Genomic DNA, 12730 nt, shown 5'->3' on the forward strand with positions numbered 1-12730 from the left:
GGAAAGAGCATTGTGGTGGGATGAGACCCAGTTGAGGGTGCTTCCACTCTTTCTCTCTTTCTCTCCCGTGTGTGTATATACACATGCCATTAGAAATAAAATAAATACAACTTAAATAGAAAAATTCTGGAGTTCAGTGGATGGTTTAGATATCCCGTATGCCTTATCAGGCTACATGATCTCCCACCACCACCTGTCCATTATCACTTCACTCTTTTTGGTGTAGATACAGAAAAATCAGTAAAACACAAAAACGAAATATCTACAGGCCTCCACGAGCTTCTCAAAGTAACAAACAGTTAAAAAAAAAAGTCTCAGGACAGGTGGAGGCATAGTGGTTAGGGTGGATGGGGGATGGGTCTCTCATTGCTGAATGCACAGTTCGAATCCCAGAAAAACATACCAGGTGCACATGTGTGCATGCCCAAAATCTCAAAAGGAGAATGAAGAGGAGATTGTGGCATATCTCTCCTGGAGGATATAGTCTCACTTTACCTCTTTGTCTCTGTCTCACTAATTAGTGCACATACCTTATAGCAAATTTCAAACCAAACAAAATGCAAAAATAAAAACTGTTCTGTTCTTAGACATAGTGTGAGTCATCTCACTTTTGCTGCTTTATCAAATGGAAAAATACTGCAATGTCAGGACCAGCAGTTAGCATAATGGCTATGTCGCTGGACTCCCATGTAGTCGACTGCAGTCTGAGTCCCAGACCTGGTGGCTTAAAGTCACGTGGGGCATGTGTGCATGTGTGCCCCAAATCCTGAGAGACACGTGGGGCATGTGTGCATGTGTGCCCAAAATCCTGAGAGAATGGAGGGGAAGGGATTATGGTGTAGCCATCCCCCCGGGGGTGATTTCTTGCTTTTTTTCTCTCTGTCTCTGTCTTTCTGGTCAGCACACAGGCCCTATAGGAAAAACCTCTAAAAAAAAAAAAAAAGGCAATGTGAACAAAGAGTCATCACAAAATAATTAAGGTAAAAAGAAAATATATGGGAAATCTGCAGGCAAATCTTAAAACATGGGTTAAAAAAGAAAGTACTGGGACCAGTAGTTAGTGTAACGGCTATGTCGCTGGACTCCCATGTAGTCGACTGTGGTTCAAGTCCCAGACCCAGTAGCTTAAACTCACACCAGGCATGTGTGCGTGCATGCCCAAGATTCCAAGAGGAGAATGGAGAAAGGATTGTGGTGTGGTCATCCCACCTGGAAAGTAATTTCTCTCCATTTCTGTCTCTCTGTCTCTCTCTGTCTCTGTGGCAAGCGCACGTGCCCTATAGCAAAACCCTCTCCAAAAAAGAAAAAAAAGAAAGAAAGAAAGAACTATTATGGTTTGGATAATAATTTGTCCCCAAAGGTTTCATGTTTTAGAATTTGGATAGTCCTCCAAGTCCATCTGTTGGGACATGATTATATTATTATTTTATTTGCCAGAGGACACAGGCACTTGCCAGAGAGAAAGAAAAAGAAAGAGAGAAAGATAGAAAGCACTGTCCCCCACTACCCTCTATGAGGCATGATCATACTGGCAATTTCCTCTTCTCTCTTGTTCCTCTCTTCGGGGATTTTGGGCAAACACACACATGGCATGTTTTTCAAGCCACTGGTTCCTGGACTGAAACCACACAGTTGACTATGAAGGATCCAGCTGCCCCAAGCACCAGGCCATGGGTGGGTTCCTTGATTGTATTTTTAAGTGCAAATTAATTCTTTCATGGTATCTTAAGGTGGGGGTCTTTGGATAGGATAGGGTGGGGTCCCATGATGGAATTCTATTGTGTATATAGAGAAAGCCACATGGATGCAGACCATCCTCTGCTCTGCTGAAAGTTCTGCATTTCACCATTTTTTGTTCTTATTGGACTTCCAGCCACCAGAACTGTAAGTCAAAATAAACCTCTATTCTCTTAAATTCACCCACTCTCAGACATTTCTGGTAGCAATGCAATAATGAACTAAGACAAGTACCATTTAAGAAAGAGTGAAAGATCACAATATGGAATAAAACCTAACTCAATTCCTTACAATTGCTTCATGTCATAGAATAACTTAAGAAGAACTTGAAATAAGTTTTAAACAGAAGGTGTTACAACGATCAAATACGACAAAGAGAGAAGTTGCAGATTGAAGGAAACACATTAGGGACCCAGCATTTTCATTATGCAACTAATAAACTGAAAAATATGCAAAAAACAAGATACAGACTCCAAACCTAAATTACTGCCACTGGGATAATCATCATGAATGCAAATGAAAACAATGGAGTAAAACAATTAGAGATAAGTTAATAGATTTGGAAGATGGGGTGATTCAGCATAAGGTAATTGGTATCCCTGAAGTGACAAATCCTACATACAGAAGGGAAAAATCAATCCAATCATATAATGTGAGATGTATTGTTGAAGAGAAATAAAACTGAATACATAGATCAAAGGAACACAGTGTTTCAGAATGCCAAAATCAAAGGACCAATATCTATCCTAGACAAATTGTCAAACTTAAGAGATAATAAAGGGATTCTGCAAACATTTAGGCAGACAAAACACATCACCTATAGTGGAGGAAAAATGAGGCCAGACTAACCTTCTCTATAGCAATACTCATGTCTAAAATACAGTGAAATGCACATCAACAGAAAAAGTCTATAGTTTTGCAGTTAAGAAAATTACATTTAAGAATATTAAACCTAGTCAAAATGACTTTCAACTCTCAAGGTGACAGGCAGACATTCTCAATCATTAAAGCATCAACAAGCAGAGAATCTAAGATCATCTTGGAAAAAATGCCCCACAAATTAAAAGCAGAGTCAAAATCAACAATCGAGGAATACATAACTCATAAAAAAAAAGTGGTAAAAATAATGTGCATGTAAGTATAAAGACAAAACAAAAACAAATAGAAAATATCGGTCCATGATTTTTTTCAGGAAAAGATGCAAAAAAGCATGTTGTTACTTTTTTATAGTTTCCAGGTTTCAGGTTTATCAACATATACATACACACACGCACACAAACACATAAATGTGCTCAATCTGTGACATACTGTGTCTTTCAAAATAGTTGTTACATGGGCTAAAATTAAAATCTATCATTTAAAATAAGTATAATAGTCAATGTTTCTTCCATCATCTTTTATCTTTTTTTTTTCTTGGCATCAGAGGGCACATATATTCACCACAGAGGATGAGAGAAAGCGACCCCTCCCCAATGGAGCACATTTGTGCTATAATCCTTTCTCCTCCATTTCTCCATCCCATCAGGATTTGGGACACACACACACCTGCACCTGACGTGTTTTTCGAGGCACTGGGCAAAGATCTGAGGTGTGGTTGACCATGTGGGATCCAACTTCTTATGTACAGCACTTAGCCACTGCTAAGCCACATAGCAGGCCTGTAAGAATCTTTTAGTAAAAATCACTTGTGATTACAAAAATTATTTTGTTTCTCATTTCGGATTTATTTTTGTTTTTAATAATAGTTAAGTAATATTAAATTTAATAATTTTGATAAAGAGCATTTTGATATGATTTAATTTTTGTTTGAGTATTTATATCTATAGCTCTCATTCTCTCTCTCTTCTCTACCATCTCTCTTCCCTTTCTTTTCTTTCCCCCTAATTCCCTTCCTCCCACTTTTTGATATGTAAAGAAAAGATGTTTGGAATTATGAACACCTAATGTTTAATGATAAGAGTTGTGATTTTTTTTAAGAGAAATTTTTGCTTTAGGACACAAATGCTCACCAGATAAAGAGAGAAAGAAAGGAAGAAATCACTCTTGGGGAGGATGACTATGCCACAACCTCTTCTCTATTCCTTTCTGGGGATTTTGGGCATGCATGCCCATGTGCTCAGAGTACATTTTAAGCTACTAGATCTAGGACTTAAACTATAATCAACTACATGGTAGTCCAGCAACGTAACCATTATGCCATGTGCTGGCACTGACTGCGATAATTTTTTAAATTATCTTTCTGGTAGTTTTTCTGCATCACTTATATTTTTTTCTTTATTTTTAAAGAATTATTTTATTTAACTTTGTTTATTTATTTATTTATTTTTTTTTTTTAAATTTGACCAGAGAGGGACAGAGTGAGAACAAGAGGGAAAGTGAGAAAGGAACCAGTCAGGTCCAGGACTCAAACCATGGTCAGTTATGTGGGAGTCCAGCGCCCTTAACCATCATGCCATCTGCCAGCTCCCTTCGATTTTCTTTTTCTAATGTATACTTTTTACTTAATAAAAATAAGTAGAAGTATTTTTTCCTTTAAAACACACTCTAATGATAAGAACAGAGAAAACATACATGAAAATATGTTAACAGTTACTAATTCTGAGCGATAGGATTATAGCTGCTGGTATCTGTTTTTTGGAAGGGGCAAGTGTTTTTAATTATAGAAGATTTGATATAAACTATTTATGTATTTCATGTATACAATAAGCTCTTCATCCAAATAAATTAATAAGTAGCTTTCAAGTCAGCTAGAAGTAAGTTTAAGCTATGGTAGTGCTTTACTATATGTGTGACCCTGAGCAAATTACTTAAGCTCTCACAAGTTCATTTTCTTGATCTATACCACAGAAGTTATCTTATGGCCCCAGGCTTTAATATGAGGACAAATATAAACAGATTCATCCTGTGTCTGGCACATAGCCCTCAATAAATAACATTTCCCTTATTTCTAGTTCTCTTTTGCAGAAACTTCATGGTGCCAAAATTGTATAATTATGCACATTTAACTATTGCATGCACAATCGCTATGTAGCAACTCACAAACACATACATAATATAGTAAAATTGGGGACCAGCAGATCGTGTAATGGCTATGTTGTTGGACTCCCGTGTAGTCGACCAAGGTACGAGTCCTGGACCTGGTGGCTTAAACTCATGCCGGGCTCATGTGTATGCGTCCCCGAGATCCCGAGAGGAGAATGAAGGAGAAGGGACTGTGACGTGGCCAACCCCCCACCCTGCCCGGGGGATGATTTCTCGCTTTCTGTCTCTGTCTCTCTCTGTCTTTCTGGTGAGCACATACACCCTATAGCAAAAACCTCTCCAAAAATAGAAAAATAAAATATAGTTAAAATGACTTATCCAAAAGAAGTGGTTGGCTGCCTCGTGAAGTGAGATGGTAGCTAAGTAGAATGAGCAAACAGAGGTTAGGTATATCATGTCTCTAAACTCTTAATCGGTTGAGTTTTTTTAAAAAAAGTTAAGTAGCAGAGGATCAATAGGTGGTATAGGGGTTAAGGTGCTGAACTCCCACGTGTGTGCTCACAGTTCGAGCCACAGACCCAGCAGCTTGAAAATCATGCTGGATGTGTATGCAGCATGCCCAAAATCCCAGGAGAACAGAGAAGAAAATATTGCATCCAATCCCCACTGGGGGTGATTCCTCACTTTCCCTCATTTCTCTCCAGCAAGTGTAAGGTGAAAAAGGATAAACATATAAACTGTTTGAACCTAGAAGTTAAAGCCATTCCAGTGAGTTTAGAACTTAATTGATAAGAAATAGAGAACTGAACTACCTTAAGGTTCTAAGAAGGATGAAGATGTAGTTAATGCTAGTCTTTAAAAAATAACCAACTTAGAATCGCCCAGAACTCTGACAGTGGTGTGCAAGGATTCCAAAATGTCTGTTAAAGCCAAACTGAACTTGGTATTTTACCATTGGTTCAGCATTTATCATTTCTTCCATTTTTTAAATTTACTTTTAAACAATGTACATCTGTACAGCATATAAAATGGTTTTTCTGAGCATGAATCAATTATTATATATATATTATCATCACCAGGTAACTTTTCACTTTTGTGTTTCCTAAATGCTTTTTCCCCCATGATTCCCTCCCTCTTACTCCCTATCACTTGCCCCCTACTGTGGTGTCTCTAGTTCTACAGTTGCCCTTTCTGCTTTTATGCTTTCCATTTTCTCAGTTCCTGCCAGCGTACAGACATTCAGCAAATACTGGGTCATCAAGAAAAGTCATGGCACATTTTTGCTTAGAAAAACATGGAATAATATGTCATGAACTTATGACCCACTATTAAGCCAGGATATTATTCTCTGTCTCTCTCTCTCTTTTTAAGAGGTTTTTTTGCGCTAGTGTGCTCTTGCCAGAGAGAGATAGCAAGAGGGAAAGTGAGAAATCGCCACCTGGGGAGATGGCCACACTGCAATCCCTTCACCTTAATTCCCCCCGGGACCTTGGGCATGCACACATATGCCCAGCATGAGTTCCAAGCCATTGAGTCTGGGACTTGAACCGCAGTCAGCTATGTGGGAGTCCAGTGATGGAACCACTACACCATCTGCTGGCCTACAATGCCTCTCTTTCATAGTCTGGCTTGCTTTGCTAATCATTAAATCTTCCATGCTTATCCACTTTATTTCTTGACCTTATTCCAAAATCTTTTGAATCATCTATGAGTGTATTCTGTTTTTGCATTAACACTGGTGTAAGATGAATTAAAATGCCTTTTTTTTAATAAAATAAGAAATTCAATAGTTTAGGAGAACCGTGAAAGCTTTTATTTTTCAAAATTAAATTACATACAATTTACTTTGGCAAGATACATCTTTTATCTATCAGATTATTTATTATACAGACCTAGATTCAAATTCTTATCCATTTACCAGTTGTTTGGCCTTGACAAATAGGCTTAGAAATGTCGAATTTTGGATTCCTGATGAGAATAAAACTGCACCTCAAAGAACTGATTTGAAAGATTATTGACATAAAATATGTAAAGTTGTTAGCAACATTGGTTGGCACATAGCAAAAAATGCTAATTTTTGCTTTGGTGCTATAGAAAGACTTTGATTTTGTAATGAGATAACGTAACGTTACAGTTTTACAAGTTGGCTGGTTGTCGCCAACTTATTTAAACTTTCTGAGTTTCAGTTTCTCATTTTTTAAGGGCATTATTATTTCCAGTTATACTATTTTTTTTTTGTCGGAAGATTAAGTCAATGTCTTAATTCTGATGTGTTCATAATTTACATGAAGTGCTTGCTATACCATTGTATACCTAATAAGTACCTCATAAGATTATCTAATTGATTCATTCATTCAACAAATATTCATTTAGTGTCAACTGTGAGGTAAGGTGAGCAAAAGCATACACAGTCTGTTTGATCGGGCAGAAGGGATTCAGACTCTCATTAGTGTAATTACTTGATTTATATTATTTATAAACAAAGCTAATTACTTTGAAGGAAAGAAGGCTGACTTAGAATAGGACTGAGGCAAAACTCTCCTGAGGAATTACATTCCTCTTCCCTCTTTGAACCAGTTTTTTCATCTGGAAATCAACGGTAATATAAAGGACATTTTAAAATGTCACTGATGGATTTGGGAATAGAACTCACATTTCTTGATTCCTAGTCTTCAGCTCTTTCATGATCCAGCTAAGTAGTTCTCAAGTTTCTCTCCCTATCTGTACAATGAAGATGATCAAGGGAAGATGATGATCTCTATAGCAACCTGGAGTCTATGAATCTTTGAACTTATCATTGTTACAAAGTGAAGTTTGTAAGGAAACCCCACGAGAGGAGTTTACTTGTTTTATCCCAAAGCAGCTTCATTCTAAACACACATATGCCACCATATGGGATACATTTAGAACATTCATTAGAGGAAGAATAATTAGTCTCCCATCGTACAGAAAAGAGAAGAGACCCAGAGGATAAATACTTTAGAAACTGAAGTAAAAGACTTCTAAAATAAATCTGCCAAAGACAAATCGAGGAGAAATAAACTGGAGCTCATTTGAAGAAAATCAAATGAAATGAACAATTAATTCACCTGTAAAGCTGCATAGGCACTTGTGTATTGGAGAAATAGATTGCATTTAGTCTCATATGGGTGGGAGGGAAGAATACAATCATACATATTAACAGAAGTACCCAAGGAGGATTTCTTGTTTATTGCGACAAGAAAAAGAATTGCAGATTTAAAGAACTTAGACCCCTGGAAATAGTGATTCATTAAATGGATTCTTGACTTCAGTGACTTTAATTTTGTCATTAAGTACCAAATGCACATAAAAAGTTACAGAGGACCTGCATATTTAGCTAATGTTTTAGAGGACTGCAGAGTGTGAGAAAGTGAGAAAGACTAGGAGTGCAGACATGAGGGTAGTGGAAGGAGAATGGAGAAGGTTCTGTCTAAATAGAATTACTCATTCCACATTCCATTGGTTCTACTATCGACATATGCCTGGTCTCTGAATACTTGCCAATATTTTCACAAAACTTCTATTATAGGCCACCATTCTCTCTGGTCGAAAACACCATTATTGCCTTTGGTTTATTTGCTTCAACACATCCATCCCACACAACAGGGTATATTTTCTATATAGAAACCTTGTTAACACATTGATAAATAAATTCTGAATAAAGAAACCTAATGTCATCTGTAGTTTGTCATCATTTAGAAAAGAAAATCTAGGCTTTTGTATGCTATAAATTTGTCAATAATGTGGTATCCAGTCACATGATTCATCTTCTCTCACCTTCAGTCTCTCATTGCTGTGGCCTACTTCCTCTTAGGTTTAAATGTTAAATTGGTTTCTATAACACTACAGTTTTTCACTTGCTTTTTGCTTTTCTTGGAAAACATCTTCACTCAGATTCCTAGTCAGTCCTATCAAAATACCTAAGTCCTATCAAAATACCTACCACATCTTTCCTTTTTTTCCAATATTCTGATTATCTTATTTTGCATAGCATATTGTTGCTAACATTATTTTTGTATTTTTATGCTTCAGTAGAATGTGAATCCCATAACACCCATAACATTGCATGAGTTAGATTAGAAATTAGATACATGGCAATGACTATTAAACTTTTTCCATCATCAATTTGCCAAATGCTTACAGAAAATTTTGAATGTGCACATGCTATAGTGGGTTCTGAGACACTAATATGAGAAAAAAGACTGATCCTCACAGGGTTTTTAGTCCAGTGAAATAGACAATAATCAAATCCTGATCTCAATGAGAAAAAGGTTAACTATGATGAGGATAAGAGAGTTAAAAGGATAAGTAAAGAGCTAAGGGCTAGGCTGGGAGTCCAGAAAGTCTTCCTTGTGAAATTATTGTTGAGCAGAGACCTAAAGGATAAATAGAAGTTAACTGACAAGGTTAACTAGAAGTGAGATATGAAGGTGGTGCCTGATGAGTGTTCTGGTTAGCCATCACTGTATAACAAATCACAACAAAGCTTAGTGACTTACACAGTAATATTTATCTTGCAAGTGACTCTATAATTTGGGCAGAGTTCTGTAAGGGCAGCTTATCTCTACTCCACATGACTGGAGAGGTGGTAGCTTAGAGACTCAATAGTTGGAGGCTGGAAGCATCATATGTATATCTGCTGATAGTAGGTATCTCTGGCTATTCGCTAAGAGCTCAACTGGGGCTGTCAGATGGAAAACATTCATGTGGCTTTACCCCATGTCTGAACTAGCTTCTTGTCAAGATGATGGCTGAGTTTTAAGAGTAAGTATTCAAGAGAATAAGGTGGAAGTGCTTGGCATTTTTATAACCTAGCATTGATTTGAGATTGCTCTATTGATCCCATTGGTTATAGAGGGAGTCTAGTTCAAGGGTAATACACAGTAAGACCTAATAAGAGTGTGAACATCATATCACAAGAACATCATGTGGGCCAAGACATATTGCACTAGTCATTTTTGGAAAAATGTAACCTGCCATAATGTTGTACACAGAGAGGACTAGACAGGACCTGGAAGCTTACTTAAGTTTTGTCTGTACCCACAAAGGACTTGAATGTCAGATATGTGCTTTGAAATTACTACTTTGCATATTATGGGGAAGTGGTATAAGGTAGACTTTTTCATGAGATATTTACTTGGAAAATAAAATCATCCAGGCTTGGTGACAGATTAATTATAAAAATGGTGGAGAGAAAAAGAACGAAAGTAAATTACCTACCTATCTCCTACTCACAAAATAGCTTAAATTTTATAGAGCCCTTGGATCTCTCAAAGGATGATTATTCTCTCTAGCCATTCATTTGTCCACTCAGTTGTTCAATATGTTTTTTTTAAATGACTGCCAAGTATGAACAAGATATGTATCAAAAACTAGAGATTATATTTTCAAGGGAGGTGATCTCAAAGCCATGGTGGTTGGACATATGCCTCTATACTCCTTGGAACATCCAATACATACTCTTTCCAAGCACCAGTACTAACCATGATTGCCATGGGAGAGATACATTCGTTCCAGTGGCTGTGGCTAGAAAAAGTATCTCAGATAGGATTACATCAAAGTTATGTTTAAGTAGCAGAGTCAAGTGGGAGTGAGTGTTTAAGCAGTGAGAACAATGCTCACAAATGCACAGAAACATTAACTTATTAGGAAATGATGTTCCAAATCCTTATCAAGCACTGCATATAGAGATGAACCTAGAGATTTTCGTATGGCCTTGATTATTAAGGACCTTAAATTCTCACTAAAGAGCTCAAAGATTCTAGCTCCTTCTAGCTTTGACTGAGAAGGTTATCAAGAAAGTTAATAATATTACATGTTTTCAAATAACTACCCTGCTTGATTTTCTACAGTGCTGTAATTTTATAGGCAGAGAAGCCATATTGAATATTTATCATCTAGTTTAAACATGAAGAATCCAAACCTAGTCTAAGACATTGAGGAGGGTGAGAAGTAAAAACAAGAGGAACTTCTCCTTTTAAAAATCTTCTGATGAGGGAAATAGCAGCAAATGGTATAACAGTTACACTGCTGGACTCCCACATTGTCAACCAATTTGAGTCCTGGACTTGACAGCTTGAAACTCACGCCAGGCACATGCGTATCCATGCACAACATCCTAAGGGAGAATGTAGAAGAGATTTGGGCATGGCCATGCCTCCAGGGGAATGATATCTCACTTTCTGTCTCTGTCTCTCTGGTGAGCACACACCCTATAGCAAAAATCTCTCCTAAAAACACACAAAAAACACTTCTGATCAGCAAGGTTTCAAACTTATAATACTAAATTATTTAATAATATTTAAAATTAGCTGGAGTTGGGACCCGCAGTTAGTGTAATGGCTATGTCGCTGGACTCCCTTGTAGTCAACTGTGGTTTGAGTACCGGACCTGGTGGTTTAAACTCATGCTGGGCACGTGTGCGTGCGTACCCAAGATGCCGAGAGGAGAATGGAGGAGAAAGGATTGCGGTGTGGTCATCCCCTTTGGAGGGGGTGATTTCTTGCTTTCTGTCTCTCTGTCTCTGTCTTTCTGGCAAGTGCACATGCTCTATAGTACAAATAAATAAACAAACAAACAAACAAACAAATAAGCAAGCTGGAATAATTTTCAATTTTTTTATTTATAATTTTTTTAAAATTCTCAGCACAAATTTTGGGTAGGTTGTTTTTATTATCCTTAATTTCTTTTTTTTTTTTTTAATAGAGATTTCTGCTGTAGAGTATGTGCACTTGCTGGAGTAACAGAGAGACAGAAAACAAGAAATCACCCTTCGAGGGTATGAATATTCCACAATCCCTTCCTTCTCCATTCTCTCAGGATTTTCAGTTGGTGTGAGTTTCAAGCTGCAAGGTCCAAGACTCTAACCATGGTACTACATGGGAGTCCAGTAATGTAACCATTATGCCATCTGCTATTCCCAATTATGTTTAATTTCTTTATTTTAAACATACAACAGTAGCAGAGATGTTTAATAAAGTAACTCATCAATTCTACAGGATGATTATGCAGCCATAAAATGATGGTTATAATCATTTTTGTCATGGTTTAATCTCTTACTAGTCTGATGTATTTTATTCCCATTTTTTAATTTTTTATTTCTTTTTTTATACATTCAATCACATTATTATTTGGCTTACAAAATGCATATTTCAATAGGTGAACATTTCTCCCTAGTACAGTTGATAAAACTACAAAATATATTCAACAGATAATACCAATTTCTTTGTACCATTAATGCTTTACCTCTCTATTTTTCTTCTAAACGTCCTTCCTCTCTTTCACACACACTATATCTATTATTTACATCTATATACTGTGTTTCTATATCCTTTAGTCAATTTGTTTCAGTCATAGAGTGCAGACACTTGGTATATATTAAGTGGGAACATACTATGCTTCTCTTTCATAGCCTGGCTTGCTTCACTCAGCAATAAATCTTCCATATTCATCCACTTCCTGTCAAAAAGCCAGGGTTTGTTTGTTTGTTTTTGTTTTTGTTTTTTTAATGGCTGAATAGTATTCCTTTGAGTATATGTGCTACAGATTTTCTATTTATTCATCTGTTCATGGGCATTTGGGTTGTTTCTAGTTATGCTTAATTTCTAAGTGAGAAAAGTGATGCAATAGATTAAGTAATTCGCTCAAGGAAATTTGGTCAGGAAGTGGTAGGCCTAGCACTTAAACACAGACTAGATTTTAAGACTAAGTACTGTTAGATCTTATCAGGGAAAGGAATAGGGTAAATCAAGTGAGACACTCATCACAGGCACAAAATTTAAGGAGATATAAAAGAAAAGCTCACTAATTGAGATAAATTATATTTACTGAGAATTTAAAAACATCAAAAAAAAACTATGATGAGCAAAATATCAGAACTTTAAGTGAAGACAAGATGTGTAAGCCATTGATACTCTTTCAGTATTCTTTCCTTATCATCATAGGAACCACCTGAGATGTTTCCTCTGAACGGGGATAGTGCTTTAGAGAA

Source organism: Tupaia chinensis, unplaced genomic scaffold, assembly GCF_000334495.1.
Source record: "Tupaia chinensis unplaced genomic scaffold, TupChi_1.0 Scaffold000105_1, whole genome shotgun sequence".
Classification (NCBI taxonomy): domain Eukaryota; kingdom Metazoa; phylum Chordata; class Mammalia; order Scandentia; family Tupaiidae; genus Tupaia; species Tupaia belangeri.